Source organism: Boleophthalmus pectinirostris, unplaced genomic scaffold (genome assembly GCF_026225935.1).
Source record: "Boleophthalmus pectinirostris isolate CB_2022bp ecotype Guang Dong unplaced genomic scaffold, ASM2622593v1 HiC_scaffold_10, whole genome shotgun sequence".
NCBI lineage: Eukaryota > Metazoa > Chordata > Actinopteri > Gobiiformes > Gobiidae > Boleophthalmus > Boleophthalmus pectinirostris.
The window spans coordinates 5557296-5573542 of record NW_026570971.1 but is presented as its reverse complement, the minus strand read 5'-3'; positions in this window follow the sequence as shown (position 1 = coordinate 5573542).

Genomic DNA, 16247 nt, shown 5'->3' with positions numbered 1-16247 from the left:
CAGCCTGAAGTGACCCAAATCTGATTTATGGTCCCTATGTGACCTGTATCTGATCTTTTAAAGACAGTCTGAACGACACAGATCCGATTTTTTCAAATGTGACCCAGGACACTTGGATATGTGCTCCTGAAACTGATACATATCTGATCTTTTGACATGTGACTTCAGTCTGAACAGCCAAAGTGCATTCATCCACCTACACATTATCAACAAGCCACAAACGTCACTATTCTGCGCTGAAGTAGGAGAAAATTGTTAATGAACTCCGTGTGACTGAAGTGAAGCACATCACCACTCACCACTCTTGGCTCCGTCTCCACATCCACACGTTCCTTTCAACGGACGTCGCTGCCGCTGCCCCACAAAACACCACGACCAAAAACCTCGTCCTTCTCCTTCTCAATCTCCTCCTTAAAACAAGTAAGTTGTTCATGTTCTGGCTCCGGTACGAGAGGAACTTTAAAATCTCCAGGTGCTCGATGCTGCGTCCATGTTTGGACAACTTCTGTAAACACAGAGACGCTCGCTGCGGTTGACGTCGTCGTGTCTCCAGTGTCACATGCGGGACACTTTCAGGCTGTTTAACTGTTCACACTGGAGTCACATACAAGTCGCATTTAATTGGAAATGTGAACGACCTCGCAAAAACATCGGATTTCACAAAAAAATCAGAATTGAGCGTTAAGCCCTGCAGTCTGAACGTAGCCTTAGTCTCTTTCTCAGTTTATGGACAGACTGTGCCTCATGTAAAAGCTCAGAACCTCCAGAATTCACAGAGTTGGATATCGGTGCCGCGCTTGTCCTGTTCTGCTGGGGACTCCAGATGGAAAATAAAAGCCACTGAGCTAATTTTGGCATATTTACAAAGTACAGCAGGGGTCTTCAATGTTTTTCAGGCCAATATAATATTCATTCAGTACTAGGAGGGTATTTCATCAAAGTCGCTTAACAAGTCCAGGCTTATCCTGAAATCCAGAGCTGAATCTAGCTCCATCTTCATCACAGAAGATGGGCTCAAAGTGTGACTTTTTTAATGATCTGGCTCTGGGGACGTTCAGTAGAAGTTGGTTGTTTAATTGTAAGGCTCTGTTTGAACTGTGGACAGACAGGAGTTCAGTCAAACAGGGAAAGGCAACGCAATTAAGAGCTTTAAAAACAAACAATACAAGTTTAAAATCAATTCTAAAAGAAACTGGAGTGATAAAAGGACCGGAGTGACGTAATGAAGTCTGTGGATGTTGGTTAAAAAGCGTGCTGTGGCATCCTGCACGAGCTGGAGGCATCCGAGGGCGGACTTGGACGCATCCACGTGGAGTGCAGATGCAGATGATGGAGAATGACCCGCAAGACTCCACAAACACACTCATATGCAGTGTTGGGGAGTAACGGATTACATGTACCGCCGTTACGTAATCAGAGTACAAATTATAACTGTATTCCGTTACAGTTACTGTTTCAATGAGTGGTAATTGGATTACAGTTACTTTGCTGAAATAAGTGGATTACAAGGCGGTATTTTCCTGTTTTCACATTTTGTGCTACATCCCATTTATTTATTTTTTTTATTTCGGTAATTCCACTTATTGCCGGAAACCCAAACAGAACGCGCGCAATAAGAGCGATGGAAACGTCATCAAACGCCGATGTGAGATAAATATAAAAAAAACAAAAACAAATATAAAATCGCCTACAACTTAAATGTGAAACAGGAGCTACTGGCACTGGTGAAAACAACCTGCATAGACTCATAATATCTGCACTACTGTCCTATACACAAACACACACACAAACACACACACAACACACACACAACACACACAAACACACACCTTCATCATCGTCATCAACCTGAGAACCCGCGGACCACGTCTCCTTCCGTAGTTACAGCGTGGACACCGACGTCTCGTGCGCCGCTTGTGGACCGTGTTTTCTCACGTAAACCGAGCTTCCTCCTGTGCGCCTCTAAACCAGAACTAACACCAGGACTAAACCAGAACTAATCCAGGACTAAACCAGGACTAAACCAGGACTAAAGCAGGACTGAACCAGGACTAAAACCAGGACTAATCCAGGACTAACCCAGGACTAAACCAGACTAACCCAGGACTAAACAGGACTAAAGCAGGACTGAACCAGGTTTAAACTAGGACTAAACCACGACTAAACCAGAACTAAAGACCTGATCTAGACCTGGTCTAAACCAGGTCTAAAATCAGGAGTAAAACAGGTCTAAAAATCAGGACTAAACCAGGACTAAACCAGGTCTAAACAACATGACACCTAACAGTAGGTTGACATAATTTAAGGTGATCTCATATAAAAAATAATTTCTCTATCAATAATATTTTTTAATCTGGTGAAGGAAAGACTGATCTTGTTTCTGTCTTTTAACAGACAAAACCTCTTATATTAAGATGTCGTGGTCTTTGTTTCTCTACAGTAAACAGTTGTTTATTCATGGAGACTTGGGCTCAGACAGTTTGAAGAAAACAAACAAGAATTTTCAGGATGTGGTCGCTACATTCATGTCGTTTAAAAAAACATGACAATATCAAGTAATCCAAAGTAATCAGATTACGTTACTCACTTTAAGTAATTTAATGGATTACGTTACAAACTACATTTTGGGGTGTGTAATCTGTAATCTGTAGGAAGTAACCTTTCCAACACTGCTCATATGTATCTTATAAAGTTAATACTATACAGATTTGTAAAAATACATGTTTAATATTGTGAGTTTTGTGCCAACATCGTCCAGTAAATCGTCTTATTACACCAATATCAGACCAAAATCGGCTAATCTTTCCACCAAAACGTTCAATATCGGGGCCGATGTCTGATACCAATATCGTATTGGTGCGCCCCTAAATATAACTATGAGTGTGTATATGTGTGTTCTATGAGTGCTCAAGTAACCGGTTATGATCAGGTTTTATGAGTTTCCTGGTTTGTGAGTGTCCATGTAAACACAGTATCCTGATTTCAGTCTCCTGGATGTCTCATTAATCCGTGTATCATTTGTTCATTCGTTTTTCAATATAAAACGAAAAATAAGAAAACGAAAAAACAACCGTTTTCTTCATTATTTGTCTCCAAAACCAAAATGAAAAAACGGATAACGATTCGTTTTTTCAGTTTTCGATTTTGTGTTTAAATGAAGAATGGAAAAAACGGATAACCAGACCGAGACCAGACCGGGACCAGACCGGGACCAGAGCGGGACTGAGACCGGGACCAGACTAGGACCAGACCGGGACCAGACCCGAGGCTCAGAGCCCACGGCAGGGCCGGAGCTCGAAGCTGAGGCTCGGACCCCGTTGAGGCTCGGAGTCAAAGCTCGGAGTCCGCCCTGGTCCCGGTCTGGTCCCGGTCTCAGTCCCGCTCTGGTCCCGGTCTGGTCCCGGTCTGGTCTCGGTCTGGTCTCGGACCTGGATCAGTCCTGGTTCAGTCCGTACGCGGTGCAAAAGTTCGGCATCGCAGTCACGGAAGTCACGTAAACGGGAAACGGCCGTTATCCGTTTTTTCCATTCTTCATTTAAACACAAAATCGAAAACTGAAAAAACTAATCGTTATCCGTTTTTTCATTTTGGTTTTGGAGACAAATAACAAAGAAAACTGTTGTTTTTTCGTTTTCTTATTTTTGGTTTTATATTGAAAAACGAATGAACGAATGATACACGGATTGTCATTATCCCGGTTATGAGAAACCAGGAGACTTAGTGTTTTTTTCTGAGAGTATTCGGGATACTGTGGCTTGTAGATGCAGTTTCTTGATTTCTCACCATGGGGCCTTACTGAGCATGTGCAAACTGAAGTAACAGATGCAGTAGGAGCGTCAACTTTCCCGTTAACAACTCAAACTCCCAGGACGGTCTACCTGTCTGTGTTACTCTTGATCTAAAATAACATTGTGTTTTTGTGGTTAGAAACCTCTTAAAAAGCCTTAAGTTTAAAGCTTCTACCTGTTTAGCTCCTTGACATATCTGTGCCATAGTTACCATAGCAACCAGTCTAAATATCCAGGACACTCTGACGGTGCGTGTGCACAGGGACATGAATGTCCTGGTTTCTCTGAGCACAGGTACATGCCATGTCCACAATACTGTCATAAAATAGGCAAAGAATCTAAAGTTCAGTCTCAATCGGGGTGAGGCAATTCTTTTTTCCATGGGGCCACATGAGAAACCAAAAATACTGTGGAGGACTGGACCAAAATACTTAACTCAATTCTGCATCATATTAATAAACAAAATTATAAATTAAAAAAGCAGTAAATCGCATTGTTTTGACGAGCTGCTCAGACTGGGAAGAGTTTATGTTGTGACTAAGCAATGAAAAAGTGAATCTGCCTTACAAAAAATGTCATTTAAAAAACACCTCTAAAATAAAAGCAATGACGCTTTAGTGCATGAGGTGAAATTATAAAATATGTTTATATTGTAAATCCAAATGAGCTTAAACGGGCCAGTCAGAGTCAAACAAAGAGCCTGCAGTAGCCCTGGAGCTGCTCTAAATGAATGTGTCCAGTTGGTCCAGCGCCCTCTCCTGACTGAAATAAGTCAGAATTATTTTACATATGGTAAATCCTGAATCGTAAAGGGAATGTTTGGTGTCTGCATGCTTATAAAGTCATCACCATGAGTCATTAGGATGCTCAGAACCCAGTAGGAAAGTGGGGAACAGCTTTAGGCTGTTAGGCTTAACTTGTCATAACACCAACTAAGGCTACGTTGAGACTGGAGCTTGAAGTGACCCAAATCCAATTTTTACACCCCTATGTGATCTTTTAATGACAGTCTGAACAACACAGATCAAACGCGACCCAGGGCACTTGGATATGTGCTCCTAAAACCGATACATATCTGATGTTTTGACATGCGACTTCAGTCTGAACGGCCAGGTCACATTCATCCTACCTACACGTCAAAAATGTACACAAACATTCTTCTCAATCAAAAATTGTGTACAAAGTCCGTGTCAGTGAAGTAGCGAAGCACCAACAGGACCAGGCTGAGGACCAGAGGCGATAGGGCCTTCTCTGTGGTCGGTCCATGACTGTGGAACACTTTGCCATTGCACATTAAAACTCAAAATGCACCTTTTCTCCCTGGCATTTGTCTAGAGTTATAAAGAGACACCTTGGCACCTTTCTATTATTTTATATATATATACTATTGTCATTGCTTTGTCAGTTGTTTGTTTTATTTCATTGTTCAGCACTTTGGTAAGCTTCTGGCTGTTTTAAATGTGCTATACAAATAAATTTGATTGATTGACCAACAATCCCTCCACTCTTGGTGTTTTGTGGGGCAGTGGCAGCAACGTCCAAGTACAAAAACCTTGTTCTTCTCCTTCTCAATCTCCTCCTTAAAACAAAAAAGCTGAACATGTTCTGGCTCCATGTTTAGGCGACTTAATGCACATGCGAGACAGTTTTGGGACTTTTAAAGTTCACACTGGAGATCACACACAAGTCACATTTAATTGGAAATTTCACCAAAAAAATCTGAACGTAGCATTACGCCCTGCAGTCTGGATGATTCTTCTTGGGCATACTGTATTCTAATGGAGGAAACTCGGGGGACCTTCTAACTGTGAGGCACTGACAAATCCTCACCAGTCGCCCAGTAACCACAGGATCAACAGTTCAAATCTTCTTTGAGTTCTTGTTATTGTTTTGTCCTTGGGCAAGACACTTCTACCCTGTCTTTTGGCATTATTTTGCCCTTTCAAACATTTTTTGAACTACTTTTGGATCTTGTAACTTAGAAATTTTGGTGTAACTTCCAACAGAAAGCACAAGTACATTATCTGGAAAGAGTAATTAATCATTTGCTTGTTTCTATGGATATGTCACTGCTCTGGAATGTTCCACAGTGTGACATTAAACAGCTCTACCTTACATTTATTCAATTACATGTGGTTTTAAAGCTCAAAAGTACCATGAAAAACAGGGATTTTGACTGTGAGCGGGGTTGCCTCTCCACAGATCTGACCTGTAACTTAGTCCGGTTTGGTCTCCATGAAGATCGAAAGGTTTAAATCCAAACAAAGCAAGAACGTCTCCATGCAGAAAAGCCTTTGACGAACCCTCCGCCAGAAAAGTTACGATTATTCAAAATTCTTAAAAGGGGGAAAACTCGGGGGACCTTCTCACTGTGAGGCACCGATACTAACTACACTGCCACACACTCATCCCGAGCCTTCACTCTCCCGCGGCCCACACCTCCGCGCTGTAGAATCGATTTACATGTGCTGGCAGGGTCATCAAAAATTCATCCTTTTCAGCATTAAAAAAAAAAAAAAAGAGAGCGAGAAATCAGAGTCGGTGTTTGTGGAGTCCGCTGGGCATTCCCCGTCATCTGCATCTGCATCTGTCATCTCCACATTAAAACTGCATGTGTGGATACTCGTACTAGTGCAGAAGAGGACGAGGAGGACGGGAGAAGGAAGGGAGACGAGGAGAAGAGAGGTGTGGAAAAGAGAGGACATGGAAGGAGGGGAGAGATGAAGTATAAAGGAAGTTATGGAGAGAGAAGAGAAGTGAAACAGAGGAGAAAGGAAAGATGAGGGGAACGAACAGTGTTGGGAAGGTGACTTTTAAAACGTATTCCCCGACAGATTACAGATTACATACCCCAAAATGTAGTTTGTAACAGAATCCATTAAATTACTTCAAGTGAGTAATGTAATCTGAATACTTTGGATTACTTGATTTGCTGTAGAGAAGCAAAGACGAGGAAATCTTCACATAAAATGTTTTGTCTGATAAAAGAAAATAAAAAGACCAGACTTTACTGAACCAAATTAAAAATATGATGAATATGATAGAAGAGGAGCCACGGTCCACACAGCAGGATTTAGTCCTGTTAAATCCTGTTTGAGACATGGTTTAGACCTGGTTTTAGTCCTGGTTTAGTCTTGGTTTAGTCCTGATTTAGATCTGGTATAGACCTGGTTTAAATCTGGTTTTAGACCAAGTTTAGACCTGGTTTAGACCTGGTTTGAACCTGGGTTTAGACCTGGTTTAGACCTGGTTTGGACCTGGGTTTAGACCTGGTTTGGACCTGGTTTGGACCTGGTTTAGACCTGATTTAGACCTGATTTAGACCTGGTTTAGACCTGGTTTAGTGTCTGGTAATGAGTTGAATAACTGAAAAAAATAAATAAATAAAAAATAGCCCAAAATGTGAAAACAGGAAAACACCTCTGTGTAATCCATTTATTAGTAACTGTAATCCAATTACCTCTCACTGAAACAGTAACTGTAACTGAATACAGTTACTCATGATTTGTATCTGATTATGTAACTCTGGTACATGTAATCTGTTACTCCCCAACACTGGGAATGAAACAGGGAGAAGGAAGGATAGAAGAGAAGGGGATGAGGAGAGTCGACTAAAGAAGAGAAAACAGTAGGAATGGGATGAGATCTCCAGACTCCACGCACAGGAAAATGTATCTCGTGAGATTGTATCCTCAGTGTTTACATTTGGCACGGGCATGAAAGAGTTACGCTGCTTTCAGACGCAACGAGAATCTGGCGTTGACGTGTCTTGAGAGTTCAGGCGTCGGCGATAGAAGTTGAAAACGCTGAACGTTCTGCATCAACCAATCAGGGACAACTATCCAACAACAACGTTATTATCCGAAAGAAGAAGAAGAAAGAGAAAGACCTAAGAACCAGTGACGGGAGCCACAAACGCTGGAACAAGGAGGTAGTCCAATAAGGTTCATGTGGTCTTCCGATGGTTTATGTTATGAGGTTCTTTTTTCAGACCAAGAGTTTGTTTTCATACCTGACAGTTTGTTCTGCTCCCTGCGATCTTCCTCGGAGTCACGTGATGTTGCTCTGACGTGACGTGTCGCTCAGCTGATTTAAACAGATTTTGGCGCTGTCGTCCTACAGGTGGAGGCCCCTTCTGCAGTCCGACTTCCTCAGGACAGTATCCCGGGTGTGTGAGAGTAAAAAAGCCCCTTGTCCTGGTTTATCGTCCCGTGACAATGTCTTTATTTCCTCTGTCCCAGTGATGTTTGCTCTGTCCCAGTCCAGAATGTGCTTCTCTCTTTTCTAGTGCTCAGAGACCTGTAAACCTTTCCAGTTTCAGACCTTGTTCCGTTTCTGAAACTGGCACAAAAAACTCTATGCCGTATCATTAGTGGATTATAAATATAAACACGCAGCAACCATCTAGCCAATCACCAGGACTGAACCAGGACTAAACCAATGTCATTAGCGGAGTGTAAATATATGCACACCGCTGATGGTTTTATGTAATAAAAACGCTCAAGTCTGGTTGGCCACTGTTTCGGGAAAAGACTGGGAAAATTGTTTCCAGGGCAAGTATTTTTCTCCAGTTCATCCACGGCGTTCAAGATTCGCATCAGGAATGTCTAAACTCAAATACAAAGGCGTCCAACTTGAGGCGTCCAGCGCGTTTTTTGACACCCCGGTTTAAACACTTTCTCTTTCTTCTTCTTCTTTCGGATAATAACGTTGTTGTTGGATAGTTGTCCCTGATTGGTTGATGCAGAACGTTCAGCGTTTTCAACTTCTATCGCCGACGCCTGAACTCTCAAGACACGTCAACGCCAGATTCTCGTTGCGTCTGAAAGCAGCGTAACTCTTTCATGCCCGTGCCAAATGTAAACACCGAGGATACAATCTCACGAGATACATTTTCCTCGCTCAAGCTCTGGAAACACGCAGATCTTTGAGCAGCTGTGGCTAAAACACTCCTCCACCTTGAGATTTGTAGCTCCCACATTCAGACAGAGACTTTAAACTCTGTCAGTTTTTATTTTGTAGTGATAGAACCAACACTGACGCAGATATCAGTGCTAAAGTTGGATAATAAAGATTGTGAAATAATATGATCAGGATGTTCAAACATGGAGACGAGCAGGCCACAGTACAAGTCAGTTCTGTGGAGATGCGAGCCCGCTCACAGTAAGAATCCATGTCTTTGCGGTGTTTTTGAGAAATAAAAACACCTGTAAATGAATGACTACAGGATATATATGTTTAACGGCGTATTGTGGAACATCGCAGGCGAAGAAATGACATCAGCACACGACGAGCAGACAGCACCTCCACCAGAAAAGTTACACAGTGCACCTTTAAAAATCATATAAAACTGGTGAATTTTTTTGCACAAAATGAATATACTATAACCTCGTAGGGAGAAGAGGAGCAGTTTTACCCAGCGAGAGGAGGCCGGTCCTGGGGTGAGAGACGAGGGGACGGGGCTGGAGGTCCGGGGGTCACTGGAGCTGAGGAGTGGAGCTGTAATTAGAATAACCCTGTGCTCTGCTGAGGGGCTATTAAAAGATCTAAGCAGGAGATACACACGCGCATGCTAGTGTGGGCAGATAGTGCATAGGATCTACCAGTCTGGTCACAACCTCCTCCTCCTCCTCTTCTTCATCTCAGGCCAAACTCAGAGGCGTCCAATCACGTTTGTTTATTTCAGTGACGCGTGGGAAACGGAAAAGCCCATTGGTCGTGTATTATTTAGAACAAATCAAACTTCTCTCACCCATAAACTGCATCATGGCCTGAGGAAGTGAGCATGGGGAAGCTTCAGATTACATCAACTCTGGCTCCAGTTCACTTTCTACTGAAAAAAAACGTCACCTCTCTCTAACTGCTGCTGCCAGACTCGTCTTTCTGACCTTAAAATGTCGGTATTAAAGGTTGTATGGAGGATTTTTTTTGTTTCAAATTGTCAATGATAGCATTATAGAGGTGCAGTAGCCTTGTAATTATGATGACCACAAAAAAGAGAATAAAAATTCATCAACTCTGGACGTGGTGGGGCTAAACATTTGCCAATAGATAACGACACTGCCTCGTTATCTGTGAGCTGACAGGCTGTCAATCAAATCTCCCTACGTTTCTAGTGTAACTGACTTGCCTGCGCGCTGCCGTTACGTGGTTTACGTACGACTGTCACGCAGTCCACAGACGCAAGACGCACAGACGCTGTTTACTCCACCAACGCAACAGTTCTTAGCGGCTTTTTTTTACCTATATCTTCCTCGCAGTTCGCACAAAGTTTGTTGCAATGGCGACAAGAATCCAGGAGCAGTTCGCCGCAAAAGAAAGTCCGTTTTTGAGGTCGCTGAAAGAAGAAGACAAGGGGAAAAGCAGCGAAGCCAAACTAAGGTGATACTTGAAGATTCATTCCAGCGATGGCGCGACTGAAGCAGACGAAGGGTCTAAAGACTGACGCACTGGTCCACAAATTACTCCTGGACAGGAAACTTCTGCTTATTATGAAAACGTACTTTATTTCCAAGAGCTACACAAACGTTTTTCAGGACACGAAAGCGATATCCTATGTCTGAAAACGTCATTTTCAAGGCAAAGAAAGAGTCCGCTTGCTGCTGCGTGTTGTAGCTAGTTCATTCACACTGAATCTCCGAGCACTCTTCTCTGCTCCTGTCCCCGCTGCCCGTTCCGCTCTTCCCCCTGCTCCTCATTTCTCCGGGCACGGAATCTCCGCGCACCCCCTCTCCTCTCTCCTCTCTCCCCGCTCCGCTCTTCTCCCTGCTCCTCACTTCTCGTCCGCGAATGAAATGTCTGTGCACCCGCTCCCCCCTGCTCCTCACTTCTCCGTCTTGCCTAACCAACACTGTAGTTAGTTGTTTACAAGTCATGTGCAGCACCGGCTGTAAACAAACCTGTTTCTGGCGTAAAGAGGAGGCGGGAGGAGGTGTTTCTACGTAGGAGCTGTAGGGGAGGGGAGGTGGTTTCACGCATGCGCAACATTTGAAAAAGGACAAACAGTCGCTGGATTTCTCGTTCCTTGGAAAATCCTCTATACAACCTTTAACCCACTCTACACGATCCTGGTGTTTTTATTTCACAATTTTGTTTGTAAATCAGGATATGAACATTAATAACAGACAAATCAGATGCCTCCTTTTGTGTTGCTAAGTACCCGCTCCCTCCTAAACCAATGATGTGGGCAGGAAGGAGCGTTAAGCCCAATTTATGGCGTCAAATTATCTGTGTCGCGACACAGAGAGTCTGGGTCGCCTTGAACCACTTCAGCAGAGCGTCTGTATCGATCGACGTGCACCTCTGAAATTTTGTAACTACGCGTTGAATAAGGGTCGTGATTGGTCCTTTCTAGATCAGCTCTAGATACATTCCGGTACTTTGCTTTCTCGCTTCATTTTGTAAACACGAACACCATTTTTGAAACCTAGTCTCCTCGCATTGTGGCGGTGGATTACTTCGCAGCATATAGACCTCGACATGGACCAATAAATCAAAAAATGACGGCAACAAAGCGACGGCGGCAGTGTACGTTGAGTCGACACAGAACTATAATTCGGCCTTTACCTTTAACAGCTGAAAGGTTGTATAGAGGATTTTCCAAGGAACGAGAAATCCAGCGACTGTTTGTCCTTTTTCAAATGTTGCGCATGCGTGAAACCCCCTCCCCTCCCCTACAGCTCCTACGTAGAAACGCCTCCTCCCGCCTCCTCTTTACGCCAGAAACAGGTTTGTTTACAGCCGGTGCTGCACATGACTTGTAAACAACTAACTACAGTGTTGGTTAGGCAAGACGGAGAAGTGAGGAGCAGGGGGAGCGGGTGCACAGACATTTCATTCGCGGACGAGAAGTGAGGAGCAGGGAGAAGAGCGGAGCGGGGAGAGAGGAGAGAGGAGAGGGGGTGCGCGGAGATTCCGTGCCCGGAGAAATGAGGAGCAGGGGGAAGAGCGGAACGGGCAGCGGGGACAGGAGCAGAGAAGAGTGCTCGGAGATTCAGTGTGAATGAACTAGCTACAACACGCAGCAGCAAGCGGACTCTTTCTTTGCCTTGAAAATGACGTTTTCAGACATAGGATATCGCTTTCGTGTCCTGAAAAACGTTTGTGTAGCTCTTGGAAATAAAGTACGTTTTCATAATAAGCAGAAGTTTCCTGTCCAGGAGTAATTTGTGGACCAGTGCGTCAGTCTTTAGACCCTGCGTCTGCTTCAGTCGCGCCATCGCTGGAATGAATCTTCAAGAATCACCTTTAGTTTGGCTTCGCTGCTTTTCCCCTTGTCTTCTTCTTTCAGCGACCTCAAAAACGGACTTTCTTTTGCGGCGAACTGCTCCTGGATTCTTGTCGCCATTGCAACAAACTTTGTGCGAACTGCGAGGAAGATATAGGTCAAAAAAAGCCGCTAAGAACTGTTGCGTTGGTGGAGTAAACAGCGTCTGTGCGTCTTGCGTCTGTGGACTGCGTGACAGTCGTACGTAAACCACGTACCGGCGGCGCAGGCAAGTCAGTTACACTAGAAACGTAGGGAGTTTGATTGACAGCCTGTCAGCTCACAGATAACGAGGCAGTGTCGTTATCTATTGGCAAATGTTTAGCCCCACCACGTCCAGAGTTGATGAATTTTTATTCTCTTTTTTTTGGTCATCATAATTACAAGGCTACTGCATCTATAATCTATCATTGACAACTTGAAACAAAAAAAAATCCTCCACACAACCTTGAACGCTCGACGCATGAGCCTGAACTCAGGAAGAGAAGGCTCCTGATTGGCCTGATTGGATTAATGTTCATATATTTTGATTTACGGACAAAATAACGAAATAAAAGGATCATGCAGAGTGGGTTAATACAAACATTTTGAGAGCAAAATGAGGAGCATCACAGCAGCAGTCAGAGAGAGGGGTTCGTCAATAGAAAGTGAAGTGGAGCTAGAGTCGATGGAGCCCATTTGCGCTCCTTGCTCACTTCCTATTTGGAACGAAGGTCATGGGTTACCTGCTGTATGTCCACTAATATATACAGTCAAATGCGTTTCGTGATTTACTTATTAATTCTGCAGAAATCTGTGCTGTTCTTTAGTCGTCATTTTAACAGAAAAACTTCCATGTTGTTTGATACGGGAAAATCATGCGTTTATCTCTGATCTAACAAATATAACCCAGTATCAGACAACTACGATTCCAAAAGGAATAGTTCAAAACGCCTGTAGTCTTGGCCGACCAGACTGCAATTTCAGAGTCACGGCACTGGATAAGAAATATTAAAACGAAGGAAGTTAATCCGACGCTGGGGCTTTTGTGGTTTTTCTGACAAGCATTACGATTACATTTGCAGATTAAGTTTTAATAATGGGATTCTGTCCAAAGCTCAAAGGAGAATTAACAAAAAAAAAGTGAAACCTGAACTGACAAACGAATACAAGAAACCGTTTCTTATGTTATCGAAAATGCAAGATTTACACACATTTCACATACATTATTTAGATTTCTGTGACAAGATACTATAAGAACACAACATGACCGGAGAACATTGACACACTGAGCTTCAGGTCGGGCAGAGTTCAAGAGCAGCTTCAGTAACACGCTGAGTTCAAATCCAAACACAACCTTGAAAACCTTGAACCTCCACGGATCTGACGTGTCACTTGGTTGATCTTGTCTCCATGGTTAGACAAGGTCAAAACCACACAGAACATTTCCAAACAAAGATCTCAACTCCACATCTCCACCAGAAGATGTCGAAGTTATGAGAATTTACAAAACTTAAAAGGTCCTCGTGAGCTTTAATCCATGTTAGAAAGTTGTTCCTCCTCAAAAACAAACCTGGAGTTGTGTTTTGTTTCATTTATTATTACTCTGTTTACATCTCCAAAGCTCAAAATGCTCTGTTCCACCTCGTGATGTCATGAAGCGGTACTTTTCCAAGTCAGCAGCTCCTTTTGTGTCTATTTCTTGGGCTGAAATTATGATCCAAATGATTCTAGTGAAGGTCTGTGGAGTTTAAAAACACCGTGGAGAACTTTCTGTATCTCTACATGGCGTCACATGATGGATCAGAGCGTTTTTGAGCGTTGTTTGAGAGAAGAACTCAGCTTAAATGTGCAAGGTTTGTGCGTTAAACATGTGTGAATGAAACAAAACACAACTCCAGGTCTGTTTGTGATGAGGAAACTACATTCTGACATAATATGGACACTTTTATCGCATTTGGCTTTCCGAGTTCCACCAGATCTGTAACAGGACTATTCCATCTCTGATCTAGGATTAAACTAAACCTATGGTGTGAAAATACTCCCATAATACACACACGATAAAACATGCATTCGAGTATATTGTATTATTTCACACGCGCAGATATTAACGGCGAGTGAACAAATTATCTCGAGTTCTCTCCAAGTTGATTTCTGTTCACGCAAGATTCATTTCTGCTTTCTCGAAGTTGTTTTCTGTTCACTCACACGCAACGTGGATTTCATTCATTTTTCAAAATAAAACCAAATATAAGAAATTGAAAAAACAACTATTTCCTTCATGATTTGTCTCCGAAACAAAAAAGAAAAAACAGATAACGATTTGTTTTTTCAGTTTTCGTGTTTAAATGAATAATGGAAAAAACGGATAACGACCGTTTCCCGTTTCTGTGACTTAAACTCCAAACCAGGACTAAAACAGGCCTGGTTCAGTCCATTTTGGAAAACTAATGAAATCCACCTCATGCACGAGCGAACAGAAAACAACTTTGATGAATCTTGCGCGAGTGCGAATCAAATTGGAGAGAGCTCGTTGTCTTTTCGAGGGTGCGTCTGCCTCCCGGTGTTTTGTTTTTTTTTCACAGATTTCTCCTCGTATGCAGTTAATATCTTTGCGTGTAAAATAATAAAATACGCCTGAATGCATGTTTTATCAGGCGTGTGTGTTATGGGACTATTTTGACGCCATATAAACCAGGTCTTAAAGTGGACTATATTCTTTCCTCTGAAGTTCTACAATAAAGTGGACAAAATGAACTCTAAATTAGGCAAACCCACAAACTCTGAAGAAACCGAAGAACCACCTGAAACTAAAGAACCACCTGAAGGAGCCCAGGTTTGAAAAACACTGAACAGACTATGGACAACGCCTACACAAAGCATCAACACTGTATGAATAAAAAGTTCTCTTAATCTTACCATTAAAGGTTGTATAGAGGATTTTCCAAGGAACGAGAAATCCAGCGACTGTTTGTCCTTTTTCAAATGTTGCGCATGCGTGAAACCACCCCCCTCCCCCCCCCCTCCCTACAGCTCCTACGTAGAAACGCCTCCTCCCGCCTCCTCTTTACGCCAGAAACAGGTTTGTTTACAGCCGGTGCTGCACATGACTTGTAAACAACTAACTACAGTGTTGGTTAGGCAAGACGGAGAAGTGAGGAGCGGGGGGAGCGGGTGTGCGGACATTTCGTTCGCGGACGAGAAGTGAGGAGCAGGGAGAAGAGTGGAGCAGGGACAGGGAGAGAGAGAGGAGAGGGGAGCGGTGAGCGGAGATTCCGTGCCCGGAGAAGTGAGGAGCAGGGGGAAGAGCGGATCGGGCAGCGGGGAGAGGAGCAGGAAAGGGGTGCAGAGAAGGTTGCGTGGAGATTCAGTGCGAATGAACTAGCTACAACACGCAGCAGCAAGCGGACTCTTTCTTTGCCTTGAAAATTACGTTTTCAGACATAGGATATCGCTTTCGTGTCCTGAAAAACGTTTGTCTAGCTCTTGGAAATAAAGTACGTTTTCATAATAAGCAGAAGTTTCCTGTCCAGGAGTAATTTGTGGACCAGTGCGTCAGTCTTTAGACCCTGCGTCTGCTTCAGTTGCGCCATCGCTGGAATGAATCTACAAGAATCACCTTAGTTTGGCTTCGCTGCTTTTCCCCTTGTCTTCTTCTTTCATCGACCTCAAAAACGGACTTTCTTTTGGGGCGAACTGCTCCTGGATTCTTGTCGCCATTGCAACAAACTTTGTGCGAACTGCGAGGAAGATATAGGTCAAAAAAAAGCCGCTAAGAACTGTTGCGTTGGTGGAGTAAACAGCGTCTGTGCGTCTTGCGTCTGTGGACTGCGTGACAGTCGTACGTAAACCACGTACCGGCGGCGCGCAGGCAAGTCAGTTATGCTAGAAACGTAGGGAGTTTGATTGACAGCCTGTCAGCTCACAGATAACGAGGCAGTGTCGTTATCTATTGGCAAATGTTTAGCCCCACCACGTCCAGAGTTGATGAATTTTTATTCTCTTTTTTTTGGTCATCATAATTACAAGGCTACTGCACCTCTATAATCTATCATTGACAATTTGAAACAAAAAAAAATCCTCCATACAACCTTTAACGCCATGACTGAACCCGACCGGACCCAGCTGAAGGGCAGTTATCCGTGGAACTATCCCCCAAACGTCTGCTGTGAGCGGGCAGAGGGAGACAGCGGGGCCCCTTGGACGTGTGCGGT